Source organism: Hydra viridissima, unplaced genomic scaffold (assembly GCF_058129835.1).
Source record: "Hydra viridissima isolate aposymbiotic clone 2 unplaced genomic scaffold, HvirCarnegie_v1 scaffold_12, whole genome shotgun sequence".
NCBI lineage: Eukaryota > Metazoa > Cnidaria > Hydrozoa > Anthoathecata > Hydridae > Hydra > Hydra viridissima.
This window is the reverse complement of record NW_028324311.1, coordinates 12220373-12238070: the sequence shown is the minus strand read 5'-3', so window position 1 is coordinate 12238070 and position 17698 is coordinate 12220373. Positions and strand designations below refer to the sequence as shown.

General features: G+C 32.9%; 1 pseudogene; it reads left to right on the top strand.

Annotated features, from left to right (window-relative positions):
* Positions 1-2120: 2120 nt before the first annotated feature.
* LOC149881317 (uncharacterized) lies at positions 2121-7566 on the top strand (annotated as a pseudogene).
* Positions 7567-17698: the final 10132 nt, after the last annotated feature.

The window sequence follows — 17698 nt, the reverse complement described above, 5'->3', positions numbered from 1 at the left end:
TTTTAAAGTTAGGAGATTGTCTATATTACACCTCAAGCAATCTTTGACCATTTATAATCTCCTCCCCTCCTTCGTATTGTAAGTCATACATTTCTTACCGACCCCCTCTAAAAGTTCGTAATAAAGTTTCTATCCCCCTCGCCCTTAACAACTTTCTGTTTAATATACAAATCTAACTTTTAAATTATATTTTATTAGCTGTATCTGCACACCACATTAATATGGAGAATGGTGAAAAAATTTCGTCAGTGGAATTCGACTCGGAAATGACTTTGTCAGTGTGGTAACGTTAATCCAGTTATTTTTGTGACTAACATCGGTCAACAAAGTGCCTCAAAAAATTTAAATAAAGTTAAATTTAATTTTATTGTACTATTTAACAGAAAAAGAATCATTATTATTACGTTCAATCTATTAATCTTTGCAATGATTTTGGCATAATTATGCTGGCAATGCACCTTGTTTCAACGTCAAGTGTTCACAGTTGACAATAAAATTGCCTGATGCAGAAACGCTCTCTCCGAGGATATCAATGCTGCAGACATGCATAACCTTTTTCGGGAAAGTTCAGACAGGATTGAAAACTTCTTCTTTTGAACTTGCTCAAATTCCCCTGTCTGAGGGTCAAGCACATGTCAACTTTTTTACTTCCACTAACGACATGATTTGAAGCTTTGAGCACCAGTGCCTGTATTTTTGATTTTAGTGACTTCAGTGTCTGGAGAATCTTGAATATTCTCAATTTACAAAAAAAGTCTTGGCATTTGGTCGACGGCTAAAGCTTTGCCACTATAAATCTTCTGAAGCCAACGTAAAAGTTTTACTTTTGTTTTGCAGAAACCCAGGTTTCTGCAAAACAAAAGTAAAGCTTTTACGTTATCATTAGAATTCTGAAATCCATATTAAACTGATGTTGGTACAGATGAGGTAGCTTATAATTCGAGTGATTCGTTGTATTGTTTGGCAAATTGCGAACAAGCCCATTCAAAATCCATTTCCTAACTTATCTTTTCAAAATAAAAAGTTCTTGTCCATTCATTCTTTCTTTATAACTTTCATCTTGGTCTTAAGTGTCCCTTATATTAGTGTTCTTTTTTTTTTTAATATTTTTTTTATTTCTTCATTCTATTTTTTCTAGCCTCTTAATATCTGGCTATTTAATAGCCCTGCAGCTTCAGTTATAAGTTGAACATTGAGATGTTATGTGAGCTAAATGGTGCAGAATTGACTACAGCGAATCTTTTTATCGCTTGCACATCCACTTTGTTTGACATTAAGTTAGCCCAAATATTTCTCTCTGGTTGAAAAACTGGTCGTTTCTTGCAACCAAGGTTAACATCTCTTATCGACATATTTCTTCACCATTAGCTTGACCAATCTCACAAAATAAGGTTAAGTTTTATACCTACTTCCAGGGACTTTTTTATTATTTTTATGAACCTTTTATGATATTTGCCGAAAGATACCAATTTATATTGTAAATTAATCAAATCTGCCCTAAGCTTAGAAATTGCAGCTGTTAACTTAAAAGATTTTTCTGTAACACGCCAATTCAACAAAAGGTATCACTGAATTGTCATTAACACTCAATCTGGAAATATTTTCCATTTAGGAGATGCAATTTACCCATGGCGAACTTTATAACAGGTTTACTCACCGTGCGAATGATGTCAAAAACTGGAGGCGAACATATTGTATTTCAAAATTCTGATACTTGTGAAGCCTTAAAGATCTCGCTATATTATTTAGTCAATATTTAAGTATTCAACAATATTTGAATCAATGTATACAAAAACGTTTCAAGCCATTTTTTCTTAATATTTGACTTTTTGATGAAAATTTGTTCTTTGAAGACAGTTCCATCATTGTATAGTAAAACATTCTAAGTCAGACTTCTCCGTACACTTTGAATAGAGAGCTGAAATATTGTCTATAAACTAAAAGGTTCTAGGTCAGTGACTTAGAAGGTTTTTGTTGGCAGTACTGAGAAAACCAGCTGTGTTCTGCTGGTAGCAATCAGATGCTTTTAATCCAATTTTTGTTTTGTTTTGGTTACAAGTTTGAGATTATTTGGTCTTATTTTATTATTCATCTCGTTGTTTTAATGAAAAAGACTTATAATGGATAAAGAACCTAGTACTAGCAGTGGAAGAAAGGTTGAAAATGAGGCTCTGTGGAAAAGGAATGTTATTAAAGAAGCTAGAGAGAAAGGTAAAGAGTACATTGACTAAAAAGGAAGAACTGTACCTGCTATTACTGTTGGAACTGATTGCAGGTGAGACTTTTATTGCAATTTCGATACCCAATTAGCCTTTTAATAATTTGTTTAGGCCTATCATAGCATATCATGCAACATGTTTTCATAAAAACGCCTCAGACAAAACTAATGCAACACTTTCCAAATCGTTCCATTTAGGCTAGTGAATTGACCTTAAACAGTAGCCAAATGTTATAGCCGAATTTCTTAAATATCATTTTTTAGAGTTTGGCTACGGCATTTAGGCCTACCTCGAACATTTATATCAACAAAATCTAATAAGATATTTTGCTTTCAGATGCTCAAAGAAATGTACGAAACGTTTAAAAAACCAGAGCGACGAGATCTTCGCACGCATGAGATCGTTAAAGACAAAGAACGAGCAAGATGTGTTTCTACAACTGTTGATTACAAGCATGAAAGTGAAAACTCACCGACCCAGAAAGGAAGTTGCTGTAGAAAGAGTAGGTCATGACTTTTCATTCACATACGAGGTTTTGGTGGGGGATGCCAAAGAAAAGGTATGTGTGGATGCCTTTAAAAGCCTTTATTGTATTAAAATTAGTCGTATTCGACGATTGCGCTCCCTGTTGGTATTAGGAAAATCACCAACGGGCCTTCGAGGGAAAAAAATAGGAACAAATGCAATCAGAGGCAATGTAAGACTTCTGATAAGAGAACTTATCGAAAGTTATCCGGTGAAACAGAGCAAATATGCTGGTAAAACTATCAATTTTCTAGATGCTAGGCTAAATGTCAAAATTTTGTACTGAATGTTTAAAGAAAAATATCCTGAAGCAAAATGTAGCTATAAATTTTTTCTAGACTACTTAAGGACAACTTTACGTTAAGATTTGGCCGTCCCCTGATAGACTCTTGTTGCACCTGTGAGGAGCTTAATTTAAAATTGCAAAGCCCTCATCTCAGTGATGCAGCAAAGAAAAATGCTGCTGCTGAACTGATGCTGCACAAACGTCGATCGAAAAAGTTTTACAACAAACTCTAAAATAAAAGCAACGCGGAAACAAAACAAAATGAACCGCATGTCTTAGCGATCGCATTTGACTACATGTAGAATATCCCTTTACCGATGATACCAGTCCAGGAAACCTTTTACCTCAGGCAGCTCTCTGTTAACCTCTTCTCTATTCACGATGTGAAATGCAATAATGGTCATGCTTAAGTGTACCATGAAGGCACAGCCAGAAAAAGCCCTGATAAGGTGTGCTCTTTTGTGTACAATTACCTAATTTCTGCTCCTCCACAGTTTACTGAAGTCCATGTCTACTCAGATAATTATGGAGGAAAAAATAAAAACCATGCACTAAACAGAGTCTTTTTGGCTCTCACAGATAATGGCCAATTTCATCGAATTGAGCAGTACTACCCGATAGGAGTTCACTCGTAGCTACAATTTTTCTCTTTATTCTCTTTATAACCGCGAAGGGACTTCGCGGTAATAAAGAGAAAACTGAAAAGGTATGACAGAGTGTACACTGTTTACCAGATAACTGAACTTATCATTACTTCTAGTACTACTGGTAATAGGGTATATCATACTTGAGCCAAAAATTAATTTTTCAGAATTTTGACTAGCACGCTTGGATTCCTATGTATTTCGGTACGGGGAATTCAAATATAATAATATTTTTGCAAAATATTGATATAGCTTTTTTTAAAAAAAAATAGTTTTTGCAAAATATTGATATAGCTTTTTTTAAAAAAAAATAGTCTTTTATAACTAAAGCTTAATTTTTAAATGTTTTTAGCCAATTAATAATAAAAATTAAAATAATATTAGGTAAAAAATAAACCATTTGTTATAAAACACAAAATTATCATTTAGCTTCCAGGATTCTTGAGCCAGAATGCACGGCTAGGGCTTCCGCCCCCCCCCCCCCCCCCCCGCTCCCTTCTATCAATATTAGTTTTATTATGATTATAAGATCAAGATATATTACAATTAGTATATATATATTTATACACGCACTGGTAGGAGATAGAGTAGGTAGAGTAGGAGCAAGGGGCTTAGTTGCAAAAGCCCCCTCCCCTTACACTTATTCAAAATATTAATTCAAATTATAAATCTGGCTGCCTTAATTTTTGTTTTAGCTCCCCAAAATACTTATAAAATCAACATTAAAACCAAGTATTTATTTAACATTTAATGTTATGCACAACAAAGTATAAATAAAAATCAAAAATACTAAATTAGTAATTACATAAATTACTTAAAGTCTTTTCTTGATTTAAACAAAAGCATTAGTTCACGATTTCGCAATTGAGTTCTTATAAAACCATCTATTTTATCCCAACCACAGACTGACTGAGCTGCTTCTGTGACTAATTTGACTGCTCTCTCGCAACTTTGGGTATGTAATGAGTATAGAGGTAGCTGCAGGGGAGAAACTATCAATGCATTGAGTTGGACTAACGACATATTTGCAGTGAAAATTGGTTCAGTGATGACCTCTTTTTCCCAGTCGATAAGTTCTTTGATGTCACAAGCATCAAGGTTTATTGTTTGCGGAACTTTAAATGGTCAAACATCTGTTGAGCCAAGTTCACTTCCGGCCCTAACTGCCAATATTATGTCGACGGCAAATAACCTTTGTTCTGAGTTATCAGAACAGAGAAGTGAGACAAGTATATTCTCAGGATGAGCCCACCAAGATTCACTTTTGAGATAAAGTTTAGATGCTTCTTTAATCCTATCATCTTGCTTCTGCCAAAGTTGAAACAGTTTTAAAAGATGACAAGAACCATATTTAATTTCATGCTTAACTTAACATGCTTAATTAAATGTCATGCTTAACTTTAATCTCAAAGAACATTCGAAAATAAACCTGAATCACCCAAGTTGCAAGCAGTCTTAAGATCTCTGCATTATCAGGTTCAAGATCATGATTACTCATATAGAGAAGCAGGCATCTCATGCCACAAGTAAGCCATCGACTGTGAGACAATCTACCACATTTAAGAGCTGCTACTTCAGGATCGAGCTTTCCTTTCAATATTGCATTTAAATACTTCCATGCGACTAGACTGTCAGTGCTCTTTTGCTTTAAGAAATCTTCACTTATAGTAACAAGAGGCTCCAGAAGCGGAATTGGCATAAATTTAGTAATTCTTTCAAGATTTTCTACTTTGGAAAGCAGTTTACCTACTGCTCCACTCCATCCTTTATCTGAAGAAGTTGGTCCATCAAGTTTTTCCATAATATGACGGAATGGAAGCTCATTAATGTGAAGCCAGCAAGAAGATCTAAAAAGTTTTCGATTGAGAAGTTCTTCCACAAAATGAAGCATTCCACCTTTCCATCCAGACATTTCATTTGTAGTATCACTGCCAATTAGTTGGAGATTAAGATCTTTACCTCTTTCCATTAACCAGTCGAATAATCCAATAGCACATTGCTTAGCTGGTTTAAATATTTCTGACTTTGGTTTTGGTGTATAATGAGTAAGGTAGCGACCTCTAGGCTCTTCTGTCACAGTTATATGATTTTCTTTGATAACTTGTTTTCTGAAGGTGCCTGTGGTTTTATCATGGATAAGAACTAAAGTTTTATCTTTTCTACCATCAACAAAAATTCCAGTAATTATATTTCTTTCACAGTCGAAATTTTCTTCTACTCTGGAATACTTCATAGCATACTCTTTGGCACGAAAAACTTTCATACTATCACATATGAGATTTTTTTTATCTTCAACAAGTTTTCCTGCCTTTATAATATCTTTCAGTAGACCATTAATGATAGCAGCAGTAGCAGTCGATGATACACCAAATCTGATAGAGGCAACGGCAGCATTACTAATATTAAGGTAGTTTCGTTTAACATAACTCTCTTGATTTTCAATTGTCGAGTCCTCTTCGCTATCACTGACTTTATCGCTATCACTGACTATCACATCATTGGAATTATTATTATTTTCTATTGTAACACCCGTACTTTCATCATCAAATCTAACATCGGTTGGATAAATAGAGACTGATGATTCTAACTTATACTTTGAAGCTTCTTCACGTTGTCGCGTGAGTCTTGCTTGTTCAGTTGACTTGCGTAAGCATTTTAGCCTAAGTTTGGCAGTCTCTTTAAGATCAAGACCAAATTCTTGCATACATGAAACACTGCCTTGTTTTTCTCGCTGGGTTTTTATCCAAATAAGTTCTTTTTTAGGAATTCTTAAATTTAAGTCACATTTGCAAAAGCAACGAGCACCGTCATCACAAGATTCGTTGCAAGGGGCATCATTATCACTGCAGTAAACGATTCTGCATTTGCAAAAAGCAATGTCTAAAAGTTTATCAAGTTTAGGTTCCCAGCATTTTTTGTTTGGCTTTTGAGATTTGTGTCGAGCTATCTTAGAGAATGCAGACCAACTTCTATTAATTCTTAGTGCTATTGCTTTAGTTCCACAAACTATGGGTTCATTAAATTCTGTGTTGGAAATAAGCCATTTTTCTTTTTTTAATATATTATGAATCTGGAAAATATAATACAGCAAGTATAGCAATTAATTTGAAATAAAATCTAAAATGGTAGTTATAATATTTTCAAAGTATATTTGAATATTAACTGATACTTATACACAAAATAATATTGTTAAAAACTCATAGCATATTATAAAAATTAAGCATAAGGTTAAACAATATTTTAAATAATTATTATGTACATTTATAACATAAACAGTCATCATTTAGTAAAAAAACACAATATTTTTGAAAATTAAAAACGTTTTCCCGGTAGCTAGACTTGTTTTTTCACCAAAATAAATTATACCATTCAACTCAGGGTTTATGAATACATAGGAAAAGTGACATACTGAATGAAAATTAAAATATGCAAAAGTATGATATACCCTAACTGGTAAGTTTACTGTTGAAGAAGTCGCAACAGAAGATATTCTAGATTTTCAAAAGTGGTGGCCAACATTCTACAAAAAATCTTGCATTTCGTAAGAAACACGGGGAAAGAAAATTCCTGCTAAGGATAAGATAAGTTTTGGAATAAGTTCTCTAATGCACTTCACTTAAGGGAATTCTTCAGGTGTAATTGTCTGTAGGCCACTCATTGATGGGCTGATGGTCAAAACTTACAAGATGTCTCAAGTAGTCGATTGCATCGTCGAGTTTCCGCACAATGTGTGCTACCCAGTTATGTTCCGATAAAAAGAGTGAAACTGCAGGATATTAGGAAGCTAACGCAATATGTTCCGAATGAGTTCAGTGGTTTTTATGATGAACTCATGAGCTGGCCAATAACCGACGAGGCAAATGACGAGGAAGAGGAACACGATATCCAGTGAGGTGTCTGACAAAGGCTTTTTGATCGGTCCTTTTATACATTGTGTGATTTAATATGTGTTATAGTTTGACCTTTGATTTTTAATAGTTTTTTATACAAAAAATGAATAAATATATAAAAGACAAGCTTTTTGTTATTATCTTTAACACATGTAAACAAAAAGGTTCTAAGTCAGACAACTTTAACTATGTATAACACATATATATATATCACAAATTTTGATATATATTTTAACAAATCTAATATTTAAAGATGTCAAAAAGTACCCAGATTTTTTTGAATTTATTAAAGTAATAATTTTAGATTTAACACGTTTTTCTTGTTCCCCGAAAAAATAGTTTTTATGACTTAGAACGTTTTTGTATACATCGATTCATTTATAATAAACAGGGTTTGTAAATGCTTTCACATGTTGCAATAGAAATATGATAAAAGTTCCAAAGAAAAAACTTTTCGCGTTCCTCGAACACCAGAAGGAAGAAGAAATTGGCTCGTTGTTATACCAAGAGATAATATACAAGATAAGAAAGACACCGTTGTTTGTAAAAAGCACTGACCTGTTGGATACGTTTCAACAAAAGATTATGGCAAAGAAAGATCTCGTGATCCTCTGTCTGCGTTTAAGTGTGTAATACAAAGTTATATTCTTAAGCCATCTGGTTTAGGGCTTCTCAATTCCCGTAAAAATATAATTCCCGGACAAAAATGATTGATTCCGGGACAAAAATGATTGATTTGCCGGGAAATCCCGGGATTAGGTAAAAAGCAAGAATTTATCCAATTAGGTGGGGGAAATGTGTAAATTAAAACAAATACAAAAAAAACACGCCTTTTTAATACTATTACTTTTAACAAGAAAATAAATACAAAATAATTCTTAGAAACTAAGACTCTTAAAACAAAATAAATATCAACTTCAATAACATTACATTTTTTATATTGATTGATTTTTAAAATAATTTTTTAAAAAACATAAATTGTCAATAGCGCTATCACTTAAAAATGATCGAATTTTCGTAACAAAGAGACCTGCCACCGAAAATGCTCTTTCTGAATCGATTGATGTCGGTGGGATAGTTAATAGAGCATTATATAATTTTTCTAAATTATTTGTACGCTTTTTCGTTGCATCAAAAATATCCATTTCTTTTGTAATATTTTTAACGTCACATAATACATCTTCTGGATTCTCAATTCGACTAACCTTCGTAATTGCAGCATCCAATTTTTGATGAAGTGTTAATTCAGATGTTGTCTTCAAATTTGGTTCTGCCATAAACGACATTTCAGTCCCATCGTTACTGCATTCTAATTCCTCAATTTCAACGGAATTTCCACCACCATCAATACCCTCAACAAATAGCTTCGAAAATAATTTTTTAGCCGTAGCGTGAAGGACTGATTTGGAAGGTATTAATAATACAGAATCTATGTCCGATTTGTGTTTATAATTTGATGGATTATTTAAATATTTCAGCAAGCCAACTAAATTTTTATTCCGTCTTTCAACAATTCTCTGTTGCACATGATGCAGCATTTTAGCCGAAAAACAATCTTTATTTTTGCGCAAAACATCTAATATAAACAAATACACCCTCTGCATCAAGTAGGGATGCTTTACGTCGGCCAAGTCTTTCAATTCCCAATTTAATTGGTTGTAACGCTGTTACTACAGTCTGCACGACTAAATACTCTTCTTCCGAAATATTGTTAACATCGTTGTGTTTAAAATCTATCAATGCTTTTAATATACATTTTTTAATGCTATAGGGGAGATGGGGGCGCATTGATCGCCGTAGCAGTGTTTTGAAAATTGCGCAGAACCTGAAAGAGATGTAAAAACTTATTAACTACGAAACACATGTAGAACTATCTGGCTTTTGGAATATATAAATATTTTGATTTAAAAAAATTATAAACATGAATAATTTTAACTTTTAAACAACCCTCTCAAAAGATCAATGTACCCCAAACTATGGGGTACTATGATCTCCGACTTGGGACACATTGATCTTATATGCGTAATATTATCTAAACGTTTAACACTTCTATAACTAAATCTTGTAAATAATTTAGTCAAAGGGTAATATTGTATAACATATAATACATCTAAATTTTTTAATTATTTTTTAAATATAGCAGTTAAACCCACTAGTCTAATTTTTAATTAAAAAATGTATAAATCACAGCAGCTATAAGCTACCCGCTTTATATACGTTTAAAACTTTACAACAACTTGAAATTTATAAGAACTGAAATATAAAGACTGAAATAAGAATACAACTTTTAAGTTTACAAAACTTGTTAAAAGTACAATATTTTGATTAAGAATATTTCATCATTTGTGAAAGTCAAGTTGTGAAGCAGCTTTTGGTTTACATTGTTTTTTATTCCTAAGCAAGTAATTCTTAGTTTCTTTCTTATCTTTTGTGGAGACTGTTGATTTTTGGTTTGCTTCAAAATTTTCTTTTCTTTTGACAAACGAATTTCATTTCTGACAGGAGTATCAGTCAAGATCCTTGTTTTTAACTGCCTACTTTTAACATTTTTTTTTCTGGCAGATGCTTTTGGGTAAGGTTTTAAAACCTCAGGTGAGATTATAGAAGCAACACTTGTTGACACTTTGTTTAAAATACTTGTTTCAATATTTACTATAGTTATTTCAGACTCTATGTGATTAACATGTGCTGGTATCATTTCAGATTCCATGTTGTTGACAGGAGTGATAGTAACTGTATCTGGAGCAGCTCTATCTGTAACTGATGATGGTAAATATTCGTCATCTTTGAAAATTTCAGAATTGAATGGCTCAATGCCAGCTACTCTAAATCCTGTCTGTATATTAGATGGTGAGAAAGCTTTTGTATACGGTTCTCGAACTATTGAAACAATATCATAAATGGTCATTGGTCTTGGGTTTGAAACCATCCAATTATCACATGCAGAATTGTAAAACCTTTTCAATGGTCCAAAAACAGTTCTATCTAATGGCTGCAATTTATGGCTGCAATGGGGAGGAAAACTTATCATTGTAATTCCGTGTTGAATTGCAAGCTCCAAGCCTTTAACAGAAATATGACTTTCATGACTGTCGAGAAGTAACAAAACTGGAGATTCCTGAGAACAGTTTGAATATTTAACAAACTGTTTAATCCATTCTATGAAAATTTCTGAGTTCTTCCAACCAGAAGGATTTGCAAATCCCACACATCCAGGAGGTCCTTCCTTAATCATGTAATCATGAAACTTTACCGTAGGAAAAACAAATAATGGAGGAATGGAATTTCCAATAGCATTAGAGGCACAACATGCAGTTACCAATGTTCCTCGTTCTGCAGATGTGATTCTTCCAACTTGTTTGCTTCCTCTACCAGCTAAAACCTTTACCGGCTTTTGAACGGTTGTTAAACCAGTTTCATCAACATTATATATACAGTTAGGATTATATTTATATCGATTTCTTACCGTTTTAAGATTTTGAAAAAACTCTCTTACAGTGTGTTTGTTAAAAGCTGTTGATCGAGCGAAGCTCGTTGCTTCAGGTGTTCGTAGAGACAACTCTGGTTGTCTTTTCATAAAACCTTGCAACCAATCAATGCCAGCAATTTTATTTTTGATCCATGATGATGGGCATATCTTATTGTTTTTTAAAGCAAATTCATATGCCAATAATCGCGTTGACCTAGTTGAAAGGCCATAGTTCATTTTTGATGCAATTAGTAAATAACTTGATAAACTTTTTTCATCTTCTGCTGTAAAAACTTGTCTATTGTTGTAGTTAGGCTTGAAAGCTTCATTTGGATTAAGCCTCTTTTTACGACAATATCTTTTTAAAGTCATTCTATCTATGTTAAACTGACGTGCTACAACATTCAGTTGTGTTCCTTCTAAAACTTTATTAACAGCTACTTTCATTGTTTCACTTGGTATAGCAACTTTATTTGTTTTTTTAATTCTATTTCTAACCATTTTAAGATCTGTAAAAAAATATATCAATAAAAACATATGTTTTTAATAAATGCTAATATTTAACATAATAATATTATGTTAAATATTTTTTAATTATTATGTTAAATATTATTCTTTTGATATTATAAAATAATAGTATTATTATTACTAGCTTATAACATAAGTAGATTTAAAAAATGAAATGCTAAAAGCTATTGTTTGTTTATATATAGTTTTTTTTTAAATTATAAATACAATTCCATTCGTTTAACTGTATTGCTTATAAACAAAAACATGGGGCACTTCGTCTTCTATGGGGCACTTTGATCCTCCGATCAATGGGCCCCGCATAGTCAAAGATCAATGTACCCCAATAGGTATAGGTAACATATTGATAGCAACATCTACTGTATAAATTGCAGCCAAATAAAAATTATATATTATATTATACACCTAACACTTACAAATTTAAAATAAAATTGTTGTTAACCCATACAGACATCTAAATAAAAACATATTTGAATTATAGTACGATTTAAAAAAATCACTTTTTATGACGAAAAACAATATTTTCTTTATTTTTTTTGACGCTGATAATCTTATGAAAAAATATTACGAATAATCAATTAGGGAAGCATAATGGTTAATTAAATTGCAACCTCACTTCTAGTAAGGCAAAAATGAACGAGTAAAAGCCAAAAGATCATACTGCCCCGGCGATCAATGCGCCCCCATCTCCCCTAAATCGCTCCAACATTGCAAGAAGGCTATTCCACCTTGTCTTTACATCCAGTATTAACTTGAGTTCTATATTGTATGTAACTTTTATGTATTTTTGTAAAATTTCATTTTTAAGTGGTGATTTACGAAACATTCTTACAATTCTCCGGACCTTTTGAATTGTTTGTGCAATACTTATGTGGCCTAATAATTCGTCAGTGATCTCAACGTCTCGCAAATTTAATAAATCGTTGTTTTGGCTTGACTGTAAATCCACTGAAGTTGTAAAATCGATTTCTTCAGACTCGTCATCTTCACTATTATTTTCATCAGAATTTTGACTGTCTGATGCATTACACTCACTGCCCGATGAATTTGAAATCGCTGATTTTTTGTATAGAACATCACAAACTGCTAAATGTAGCCCATGTGCATAACAAAGTTGATGTTCCATCCCGCTTAATCTTCCATATTTTTTCATAACTGATGCATCGTCAGTTACACTAGAAATTATATGCTTCTTTGTAGATAAATTAAATTCGGATAACTTATTTTCAACCATATCAATAGTTTTTTCAGCTGGAAGCGACCCAACTATTTGAATCATGCCCAAGTTCCAAAGCCTAGTAAATGAATGCACATTTAAATTCAAATAGCGACGATTTTTTAAAGATGTGTATTCGTCCATCGAAATAGAGAATCTAGAGCCACCTTGAATTTGCATAGTGATTTCCTTAAGCACTCCTTGTTTTGCTAGATGGTATTGACTTTTTACCAAGTTCATTACATGTGAAGGGTTTTTTAGCAATATCATTCCTTTATCAGATAAAAATTTTCTTATAAATTCAGATTTTGCAATAGCATTAATAGCAAAGCCATCTACAGCCGCCAATTTTGAAACAACTTCTTCTATAGATTCCTTTTTTATATATGACGTAATTTTAGGTTGAACATTTCTAACTTCAAAATTTGTTTCTTCGTTTGGCCTTTTTTTCTTTACTTCAATTTCGACTTCCTTGTGAAGATTTTTTAAATGACGAAGAAGACCACTTGTTGAAAATCCTTTACGCATTATTGTTGTTTTACATATATTACAAGTGGCAGATTCTGTGTTTTTTTCTTTGGTAAAATTTTCCCATGCCTTAGATCCACTTGACATGATACTGTATATTTATTATCTTATCAATTAAATAGACAAAAGTATACTAAAATATAAAACTATATTACCTACAATAAAAATCCCGAAATAGTGTGCTGATTGTAGATAAATTATTTTAAATTAGTTGTAGTTACTAAACATATATTTTAAACTTCACCTACTTGGTTTTTCACTTATTTCACTTTTTACATAAACTACTTTCTTAACGTAACTAATTACTTTACTTTCTAACTTTCAACTTTATGCGTGACTAATTTCTTTTTTTGCACGTACAAGTATTTGTAACTTGTCCGTAGTTATTTTATATTTAACATATCAGGGACCCCCCTTTATTCATTGTAATTTCTTGCAATTGTGATTATTTATTAGATTAGTCACCGATTTTTTGCAGTTTTGGTTTGTGCCTAAGATAGATAAAATATCGATTTAATTGCCCTCTATAATATATCTTCCAAATTTTTATAGGAAAGGAAAAGGAAGTAATTTGTACTCAAATTTTGAGTAATAATATTTTTAATATCTTTTTAAATGTTCAAAATGTTTTAAAAAATTACCGGGATTCCCGGGAAATTTCATTGAAATCCAGGGAATCCCGGTAATTTTTTAAAACATTTTGATTTTGGTAATTGAAATTTGGTTTTTTACCTCCGGGATCCCGGGAAAACGGGATCCTGGGATCCCGTTTGAGAAACCCTACTTGATATTAAACAACAAAGCAATAAAAACAATGACACTAACGTGTAAGGCTGGTTTTGAAGGTGCTATTGCCCAAAGCATTTATAAACAAGTTTTATCAGAACCTGACATTTACAGAGATTTAAAACGTGAAGAATCATTATTTATTACCTGTCTAGTCCCATTGGATTTGACTAGATTTAACAACAGCAACGAAAAGGTGCCTATTTGGAGAAATCAAAAGTCGTCCTCCACAGCCTATTGTAGACCCATAAAATTTGCATACAAAATGGAATCCAAGAAATCTGTGATTGAAGAAGATTAAAAGTACATTAAAAGTGAGATATAAAGCTGGGGTATGATTTTATTAGAGGTTTGCGGATCTTCTATTAAAGTGAATTGTATTACTGAACTTACAATGATTGATCGAAAGGTTCAAACGATACTTTTGTTTTAAAATTTTTTGATGTAATTTAAAAGTTGCAATGTTTTCTTGCACTATTTTTTGCTTTTATTATTCCTAAAAAATTATTTACCTAAATACTCAATTGTTATTCAATATTGGTGGGTCAAAAATCCGATAAAGTATTCAAATATCAATTTACCACTTTGTACCAAAGGAAAAGTATCCGGTAAATAAGCAATAAAAGTATCCATAGCAACTAAATTTAAAAAATTGTCACTTTTGTAAGAAGTGTGATCTCATATTGGTACTCATGCCAAATTTAGTGAATGTAGCACTTCTAAAATATCTGCGGATAACAAAAATAGGCTATGGATACCATTATATTGCTAAGCAAAATAATGGTATCCATAGCAACGAAATAAAAAATATTACCTTCATAAAAAGCGCAGAAATCATATTAGTACTCATTTTAATTTTAGTGAATATAGCTCTAATATTAAATCAGTAACGAATTTTTTCCAGTAGAAGTGAATTCTGGCCCACTGTGCAGTGGTGAGATAGTTGAACTAGATAAAACTGGAAAATTTTGAAGTACAGCATTAAGGTGTTAACAGAGCCGCTGTTCAAAATGTGTTTTTTCTTGATTGTTTTTCGTATGACGAAGAGTCTAAAAGAAGAATTTCAGTTTCGAGATTTAGCGACATGAGCAGGATGATTAAGCCTATTTCTGAATTTAGCGTTACAAGGGAAAAAGGGTTGTTTATTTTTTCAATGGACACTCAAGATATTTTTTCAGAGAGTTTTAAATTTGGAGTAGAGGATTTGTTAGATGAGATGAAAGTTTACAGCGTGTATCGTTTAGAGCAGTTGTATCGAATTTCAAAGATTGTTTTATTTTCGAGCGGGTTGGATGTTTTTGTGGAGAAGGATAATCCGCTTATGTTTTTGTCTACTGGTAAAATTGGAGCAGTAAAAGTGTATTTTCTTTAAAAACATTAAAAACGTTTTAAAAGAAGTTTATAAAATTGCTCCTAAGAATGGAATGCTTGAGAAGGGTGAATTAGGTCCAAGCAGCAAACCAGAGCCAATAGGTTCATATCCTTTTCTTTTTTTAATAAAGAGCCCATCTCCGTAAATGGGTTTGTTTTTAGTCTAAGGTCTTAAGTATAAACCAAAACCAGCAGTAGCGAGTTTTACTCCTTTTCCATTTTTGCTCATGTATACAATTCCTCGTCCTGCAATTTTGTCAACCATAGTTGAACCGGTAGAAGAGCCAATACCTGCAAGCAGACCAGTGGCAAGAGCTGGAACGACCCTTGTGGCGATGGTGCTTCCAATCATTCCTAATAAGGGGAGTAATGCACCGATAATTCCTCCTTCCACTTTAGAGTTGTATGCAATTTGTCTTTTGCTAAGTTTAAGTGTATGCTGTATGCTTTTTTAATTTCGTTGAGTTGAGACGTTGTGACTGCGAGAACATGATCTCCATTTAAGCCTTGATGACTGAGTTTAATGCTAGCGTCAGTTTTATCTTGAACGGCTTTTTTAATTTTATCAGCTTGACCCTGTGAGATGTTAATTTTGATATTTTGATAACTGCTAATTTTTTAAAAGAAAAGAAAAAAAATTTCACATGTAAAATTTATCGATCGACAGCGCTGCTTGTATATAGATCTTGCAATACAGAAGATATTCGTTCTCTGACATGAAATCGAATAATGATGTCTTCTCCTCTAAAGTCGATTAAATCTCCATATTGATCCATAAGTTGCGTTTCCATTCTTGATATTTTGTTTACGACAATGGACAAGTAGATAAGATGAAAAGGTTTTTCACTGATTTTGTATCCAGGAGGAGCGTCAGGGTAAAAAGAGTAAATATCGTTTGTCGTTTTTCCATCTAAATAGGAAGAGCCGATAATGTCGTTGGTGACTCTAATGACTGCAAGTTCTTCAATTCTTACTATGCTTTCAGATTCGTAGTAGTCAATAACTCTAGTGACTTTATCAGGGTCAACAGGATCTTCTTTTTTCTCAATGTAAGTGTATTCTTTTTTATCAAATCCAAGAAGTGAGGCTATGGTGTTATCATCGTTAAAGTCGACCCAATATTGAGTGTTCGTTCCAGGTTTTCCAAAAGTAAGAGTAGACCTTGAAGTAGTATCACTTGTTCCAAGAATGACTCCGTCTGCTCTGTATAAAGTTCCAACTTGTTTTTTAATTTCTTTTTGCAAGTAATCGTTGATTTCATTGATTTTGTAAGCTCCTTCTTCGATGTAAATGGTGTAACTGGTTGATCCTAAATTAGGGCTATATCTGAAAAAGCTATTTTTTGAGGAGATGTTGGGGTAGCTGCGATAAGTCTCCAGCCCGACTAAGGCCATTTCGTATTTTTTGTCAATGCCAAGATCGATAGGTACTTCAAAGTAGGTTCTGATGACGCTGCTAACCACCGTTGAAGTTTCTTTTTTCGATTTAACGATAGAATAAAATCCAGACATGTTTTTTATACGTTTGGAAAATAAAAATCGCTAAACCCGCTTCGGCATTTTCCCTGGTTCTTTTTAGAAGATAAATCAATGACAGCAAACCCATGAGGTTGAGACCAGCAGTACTTGCAGATTATTTTAAATTCTTCCTTAATCATATCTACAGCAGCATGGTCTCTGTAAATGTGATCGACGTTTTTAGAGTCTTGAGGAAAGAGACAAATAAAGTTAGCATTTTCTCTGATGGTTTGTCTAGGGAGCATAAAATAGTTTTGAGCGAGATAAAAGCAGTCAACGTTAGTGTCTTCCTCGTATGTAATATTTTTCACACTTGTTTTGTTTGGTCAATTACAAATCATCAAAGACCATTAAATTGATTTTGGAAGAGTCTAAGAATTCAGTTTCAGGAACGTTTTCTTCAGTTTTAAAGAATTGGCATTCTATATCTGTTTTTCATTCCCAATTTGAACCGACAAGTCTTCATGACGCCGCCACAAAAAATTACGTCGACGTCAGCTCGAGCATGCGCATCAAAACGGACGGATCGAGCACGATGGATTTAAATTCCCACATAATTTGGATTTAAAATCCCACAAACTGCTCAAAGTTACTGATCCCACCAGTTTAAAAGATGCTGCGACAAAAGGGTACGTAGACACTAAAGTGGCTTACGCCAATATCTTTTATTCAGACATTAATATGACGTCGCACAAATTGATTAATCTGTCTGAGCCCAC